Source organism: Panthera leo, chromosome B1, assembly GCF_018350215.1.
Source record: "Panthera leo isolate Ple1 chromosome B1, P.leo_Ple1_pat1.1, whole genome shotgun sequence".
Taxonomy (NCBI): Eukaryota; Metazoa; Chordata; class Mammalia; order Carnivora; family Felidae; genus Panthera; species Panthera leo.
In genome coordinates, this window is record NC_056682.1 from 53,422,203 (window position 1) to 53,430,115 (window position 7,913).

The window sequence follows — 7,913 nt, forward strand, 5'->3', positions numbered from 1 at the left end:
GAACCAGCATCTGTTTTTTTCCACACAAAACACCTATTTCTGGCAAAAAGGAAGTATATACGCAGTTTTATTTTTTCTTCAGCTCTGATATTTGGCATGGTTATGCCTTAGCCAACCTGCACTCCACACACCTGCTCTTTCAAATAAGAACATGATGGTTTGATCCTATGAGATATACCTTGTTTTGGACGATTGTAGTTTTTGTTATGTTTAAAAAAATGTGTTGACTCATAGCATTCTCCTTTGATTAGGTAAAAAATTAACCATGATCAGGTTATGATCTCACAGCTGGTGTTTGAGCCCCACATCAGACTCTGTACTGACAGCTCGGAGCCTGGAGCCTGCTTCTGATTCTGTGTCTCCCTCTCTCTGCTCCTCTCCCACTGGTGCTCTGTCTCTCTCTTTCAAAAATAAATACACATTTAAAAAAAATTTACTATATTTACCACGACTTTCTATAGATCATTGCTTGTTTCAATCAATTTTTTTTTTTCCTTTTACCTCTTCAGTTACCTTAGAGTTAAAAACAAAACAGAAACAAAAACAAAAACTCACTTTTCTGGCCTCTCCGCGCTCTCAGCGAGTGCAGCTCTGGGTGCACTCTGCTCAAGGCTCCTGGCTCCTGGCTCCTGCCAAGCCCATGCCACCCTCTTGTCTCTCCGTCTGCGATCACAATCATCTCCTGGGACCTCATCAGCCGTAATGAGATGTTCTCCGACTTCTACAAGATCCGGGAGATCGCGGAGGGCTGTGTCTAGAGGTGGAGGGGAAGATGCTCAGTAGGACAGAAGGTAACATGAATGACTTGCTCATTCGTGGAAATGGCTCCGCTGAAGGCTGAAAGGTTGGTAGTCACCGGTGCTGATACTGTCGTGAACCATCACTTTCAGGAAACCAGTTTCACGTAAGAAGCCTACAAGAAGCACATAAAATATTACATGAAATCAATCAAAGGCAGACTTGAAGAACAGAGGCCAGAGGAAAACCTTTTATGGCAGGGGCTATGGAACAAATTAAGCGTATCCTTGCAAATTTCAAAAAAAAAATGACCTTTTTTTTTTCTTTTTTTTTTTTAACTGGTGAAAACATGAATCCAGATAGCACGATTGTTCTTCTGGACTATGGTGAGGATGTGTGACCCCATATATGATTTTCTTTAAGGATGGTTTAGAAATGGAAAAATGTTCATGAATTTGACCATTAATTTGGATGTATAGCCTGTTGTCATAACTGGCTGCTGCTCCTCACACAACACCAGGGCTTAGACAAATGGGACTGATGCCATCTTGAGCTCTTCAGTGACTTTGACTTGATTTATTTAGAGCAGAGGCATTGTTTCTAAGAAAAGAAAAACATGCCATGTAGGTTGTCTAAAAATAAAATGCATTTCAACTCATTTGAGAGAATGCCTCTTAGTTTAATACATATTTAAAGCCATCCTGTGTAGTGTCTTGGGGAAGCTAGAGCATGGTTGTAGGCAACTGCTAGAAAGCATAGGATGGCCTGCAGGTAACTTTTATAGTGGAAATCATTTCTGGGACTGGAATATAAAAAACAAAGTCTTAATACTGAGTTCAAGTAAAGGGAAAGGCCATGCTCATAACTGTGCCAACGTTTGATGTGGGTTCCTTACGCATTTCATCGCCTACAAGCAGGAGTAGTTAATTCTGGAAGAGCTCACCAAAAGAATAAAAAGGGATTAACACAGTTGGAAACAGTGAAACAAATCTTACACCTAGGTGACTGCAAACATCAACGTTTACTTTCCTCCTGAATCTGTATTGCTCGGTGAGCATGACATTTCTGTCTTCCATGAGGTGACAGCTTCCACAGTATGGAGCAAATAAGCTAACGTTGCTCCCTTCTGTGTCTGGTGTCTAAACTGCAGGAATCAAAAAGCTGACGGCTGTGACGTCTCCAGATCGTTAAGAATCATCATGTCTGTGTGGTCTTACATGTGATTTGTTTCAGCATGACATTGTCAGGGAAGTTGAACGTCTTAGCTGTCAGCAGTGGGCTTTCATGGTCCATGTGCTCAGGGAGATAAGCCAGGTAGACACCGTATAACCTTCTCATCTATCTATCTATCTATCTATCATTTATCTTTCCTCTTTTTTAATTTTTTAAAATTTATTTTATTTATTTTTTAGAGAGAAAGTGTGAGTGGGATAGATGGGCAGAGAGAGACAGAGAGAAAGACAGAGAGAGAGAGAGAATCCTAAGCAGTCTCCAGGCTCAGCACAGAGCCTGATGTGGAGTTTGATCTCACAACCTTGGGATCATGACCTGAGCCAGAATCAAGAGTTGGACGCTTAACCAACCGAGCTACCCAGACGTAAAATAATTTACCCCAAAATAAAATAATTTTTAATAAGAAATTTGGCTTTACTAAGTGATGTTTTACCAGAGTTGGCAATACATTTTTAGTTTTACAAAGAAAACAATATTTAGCTATTAAAATAAAAAATTTGACACCCCATCAAAATGAGAGCCAATAAGCTAAATAAATGAAATTGACAAAAAAATGTAGACTGTTTTATAGAGATTGAAGAATTGAAGAATTACAGATATACTGTTTGACACAAAACATATCGCAACATAGACACAAGTAGAAAAATTATTAAATGGCCTAATAATTTGAAAACTTGATGTCAAAAATAGAGTGAAATAGAGCCTTTTAATTTGTTAACTTTTAATACTTGGCAAAAAAAATGTTAAGCTCTGTAGGAGGAAAAATTTAATTTATTGAAATCATATGCCATTTCAATAAACAATTCACATGATTGAGTTGCTTGTAAAAATAATGGATATATATACCTAACAATTACAGATGAGCTTTTGATCCAGACTCTAGCACCTGAGCCTCTGTCACCAAATACGCACACACACACGCTCCTCTCTTCTCTCTGCCTCTCTTCTCTTTTCATTTTCAACTTACGGTGTCCCTATCTTGGATTATTTTACTGGTCTCTAGTCTTCAATTTATCCTCTTCCTTCCTCTGTTTTCGTAACAACAGCCATAACAGACCCGCTAAAATCCAAGCCATCTTTGTTACAATACTGCTTATTACCAAGATGTCATTTCACTGAGAATCACCACTAACTAGGCAAACTCACCGAGGTGTGCTGCAAAGTCTGGTTCCCTATTTATTAAATAAATATCCCTATTTATTCCCCACACCTCATATCCTGTTACTCTCACCTTTTTTCACTGTGTGGCCACTCACACACCTGATGTGCTCCTGCCTGAAGCCCTTGGTACCTTGGGATTTTTGCTTGTGAGATAATTATCCATATCTATATTTATATAGATATATCTATATCTATATTTACAATGGAATCCTCTTAACTCTCTGTACTCCACCATGTAACTTTTCTTCAGAACACTATCACCATCTGATGTATTACGTATTTGGTATTAGTTTTGCTTAGTTTCCGTCTTCCTCACCCGACTGTAAACTCCAGGAGGGGACAGAATTTGACCTTTTGTTTGGTGTTATTCCCATACCCGGAATAATGCCTGGGACATGTTTAGGGCTCAGTAAGTATTTGCAAAATCAGTGAATTAACATTCGTTGCTGATAGACATAAAAATTCACCCTGAAAGATGTCCATGTGCTAATCCCCAAACCTGTGCCTGTGCTACTTTACATGACAAAAGGATTTTGCAGATATGATTAAGTTAAGGGTCTTGAGATAGGAAGATTATCCTGCATTAGCCAGGATATTCAGTGTAATCACCAAGGTCTTCGTAGAAGGAAAGCAGGGGGTTCAGAATCAGAGAAGAGACGTGACCACAGAATATGGGGTCAGAGTAAGAGAGAGATTGGAAGAACTTCATTACTGGTTTTGAAGATGCAGGGATGGGTCAAAAAGGCTGGGAGTGCTAATGATTCCTAGAAGCTGGAAAAGACAAAGGAACAGACTCCCCTAGAGTTCCAGAGGGAGCAGCGCTCTTGATTTCAGCCCCGGGGCAAACCCATTTCAGACTTCAGTAAAAAAAAAAAACAACAAAAAACAAAAGTGTGTTGTTTTAAGCTACTACTTTTGCAAAATTTGTTATGCAGCAGTAGAAAACTATTATAAGTACATTGCATTAATATGATCTTTACTATTGAAAGCCAGGGACTATGGATTTTCTTGCAACGTATAACATTTAAGGTTGTTAATTTTCTATAAATTTACATGTACATGAAATCCAAAGAGTTTCTATGTTCTCAGAGATCCATAAATGTTTTATAAGAACTGTTCATTGTACATATAATAGTATCTAAATGAGTTATCTTTCTACTTAGAAGCTGTCTGGTTTAGGAGAACACAGGTAATTTATAAAAAGGTTAACAATTCAAGGCAGAATTTTTGATTAGGAGAGAACTTTTATGTCTTTATTTGAAAATGGAACAACTCATTTAAACAGAGTAATGTATGATCCATGAGTAAGCAGTGAAATAGCTCTGTGTCTTAGTTTCCTCATCTGAAAAATGGGAATAAAAGTTATACTTACCTTGAATAACTTTTGGAGGCCAAAAAGTCTCTGTAAGCAAAGTGTCTAGAATATTGATTTATCATAAATACCTAACAAATCCTAGTGTTTGCTATGACTGTTTTTTTTTTTTTTTAGTTTCCTAAAACAGGTGTATTTTTATTTTTTTTATTTTTTATTTTTTTATTTTATTTTTTTTCAATATATGAAATTTATTGTTAAATTGGTTTCCATACAACACACAGTACTCATCCCAAAAGGTGCCCTCCTCAATACCCATCACCCACCCTCCCCTCCCTCCCACCCCCCATCAACCCTCAGTTTGTTCTCAGTTTTTAACAGTCTCTTATGCTTTGGCTCTCTCCCACTCTAACCTCTTTTTTTTTTTTTTCTTTCCTTCCCCTCCCCCATGGGTTTCTGTTAAGTTTCTCAGGATCCACATAAGAGTGAAACCATATGGTCTCTGTCTTTCTCTGTATGGCTTATTTCACTTAGCATCACACTTTCCAGTTCCATCCACGTTGCTACAAAAGGCCTTATTTCATTCTTTCTCATTGCCACATAGTACTCCATTGTGTATATAAACCGCAATTTCTTTATCCATTCATCAGTAGATGGACATTTAGGCTCTTTCCATAATTTGGCTATTGTTGAGAGTGCTGCTATAAACATTGGGGTACAAGTGCCCCTATGCATCAGTACTCCTGTATCCCTTGGGTAAATTCCTAGCAGTGCTATTGCTGGGTCATAGGGTAGGTCTACATTTAATTTTCTGAGGAACCTCCACACTGCTTTCCAGAGTGGCTGCACCAGTTTGCATTCCCACCAACAGTGCAAGAGGGTTCCCATTTCTCCACATCCTCTCCAGCATCTATAGTCTCCTGATTTGTTCATTTTGGCTACTCTGACTGGCGTGAGGTGATATCTGAGTGTGGTTTTGATTTGTATTTCCCTGATAAGGAGCGACATTGAACATCTTTTCATGTGCCTGTTGGCCATCAGGATGTCTTCTTTAGAGAAGTGTCTATTCACGTTTTCTGCCCATTTCTTCACAGGGTTATTTGTTTTTTGGGTGTGGAGTTTGGTGAGCTCTTTATAGATTTTGGATACTAGCCCTTTGTCCGATATGTCATTTGCAAATATCTTTTCCCATTCCATTGGTTGCCTTTTAGTTTTGTTGGTTGTTTCCTTTGCTGTGCAGAAGCTTTTGATCTTCATAAGGTCCCAGTAATTCACTTTTGCTTTTAATTCCCTTGCCTTTGGGGATGTGTCGAGTAAGAGATTGCTACGGCTGAGGTCAGAGAGGTCTTTTCCTGCTTTCTCCTCTGAGGTTTTGATGGTTTCCTGTCTCACATTCAGGTCCTTATCCATTTTGAGTTTATTTTTGTGAATGGTGTGAGAAAGTGGTCTAGTTTCAACCTTCTGCATGTTGCTGTCCAGTTCTCCCAGCACCATTTGTTAAAGAGACTGTCTTTTTTCCATTGGATGTTCTTTTCTGCTTTGTCAAAGATGAGTTGGCTATACGTTTCTGGGTCTAGTTCTGGGGTTTCTATTCTATTCCATTGGTCTATGTGTCTGTTTTTGTGCCAATACCATGCTGTCTTGATGATTACAGCTTTGTAGTAGAGGCTAAAGTCTGGGATTGTGATGCCTCCTGCTTTGGTCTTCTTCTTCAAAATTACTTTGGCTATTTGGGGCCTTTTGTGGTTCCATATGAATTTTAGGATTGCTTGTTCTAGTTTTGAGAAGAATGCTGGTGCAATTTTGATTGGGATTGCATTGAATGTGTAGATAGCTTTGGGTAGTATTGACATTTTGACAATATTTATTCTTCCAATCCATGAGCACGGAATGTTTTTCCATTTTTTTATATCTTCTTCAATTACCTTCATAAGCTTTCTATAGTTTTCAGCATACAGATCTTTTACATCTTTGGTTAGATTTATTCCTAGGTATTTTATGGTTCTTGGTGCAATTGTGAATGGGATCAGTTTATTTATTTGTCTTTCTGTTGCTTCATTGTTAGTGTATAAGAATGCAACTGATTTCTGTACATTGATTTTGTATCCTGCAACTTTGCTGAATTCATGGATCAGTTCTAGCAGACTTTTGGTGGAGTCTATCAGATTTTCCATGTATAATATCATGTCATCTGCAAAAAGCGAAAGCTTGACTTCATCTTTGCCAATTTTGATGCCTTTGATTTCCTTTTGTTGTCTGATTGCTGATGCTAGAACTTCCAACACTATGTTAAACAACAGCGGTGAGAGTGGGCATCCCTGTCGTGTTCCTGATCTCAGGGAAAAAGCTCTCAGTTTTTCCCCATTGAGGATGATGTTAGCTGTGGGCTTTTCATAAATGGCTTTTATGATCTTTAAGTATGTTCCTTCTATCCCGACTTTCTCAAGCGTTTTTATTAAGAAAGGGTGCTGGATTTTGTCAAAGGCCTTTTCTGCATCGATTGACAGGATCATATGGTTCTTCTCTTTTTTTTTTCATTAATGTGATGTATCACGTTGATTGATTTGTGAATGTTGAACCAGCCCTGCATCCCAGGAATGAATCCCACTTGATCATGGTGAATAATTCTTTTTATATGCCGTTGAATTCGATTTGCTAGTATCTTATTGAGGATTTTTGCATCCATATTCATCAGGGATATTGGCCTGTAGTTCTCTTTTTTTACTGGGTCTCTGTCTGGTTTAGGAATCAAAGTAATACTGGCTTCATAGAATGAGTCTGGAAGTTTTCCTTCCCTTTCTATTTCTTGGAATAGCTTGAGAAGGATAGGTATTATCTCTGCTTTAAACATCTGGTAGAACTCCCCTGGGAAGCCATCTGGACCTGGACTCTTATTTGTTGGGAGATTTTTGATAACCAATTCAATTTCTTCGGTGGTTATGGGTCTGTTCAAGCTTTCTGTCTCCTCCTGATTGTGTTTTGGAAGTGTGTGGGTGTTTAGGAATTTGTCCATTTTTTTCCAGGTTGTCCAATTTGTTGGCATATAATTTTTCATAGTATTCCCTGATAATTGTTTGTATCTCTGAGGGATTGGTTGTAATAATTCCATTTTCATTCATGATTTTTTATCTATTTGTGTCATCTCCCTTTTCTTTTTGAGAAGCCTGGCTAGAGGTTTGTCAATTTTGTTAATTTTTTCAAAAAACCAACTCTTGGTTTCGTTGATCTGCTCTACAGTTTTTTTAGATTCTATATTGTTTATTTCTGTTCTGATCTTTATTATTTCTCTTCTTCTACTGGGTTTAGGCTGCCTTTACTGTTCTGCTTCTATTTCCTTTAGGTGTGCTGTTAGATTTTGTATTTGGGATTTTTCTTGTTTCTTGAGATAGGCCTGGATTGCAATGTATTTTCCTCTCAGGACTGCCTTCGCTGCATCCCAAAGCATTTGGATTGTTGTATTTTCATTTTT

At 38.1% G+C, this 7,913-nt stretch overlaps 1 pseudogene; it reads left to right on the forward strand.

Annotated features, from left to right (window-relative positions):
• Positions 1-692: 692 nt before the first annotated feature.
• Positions 693-1,191, forward strand: LOC122218377 (annotated as a pseudogene).
• The last annotated feature ends 6,722 nt before the right edge of the window (positions 1,192-7,913 follow it).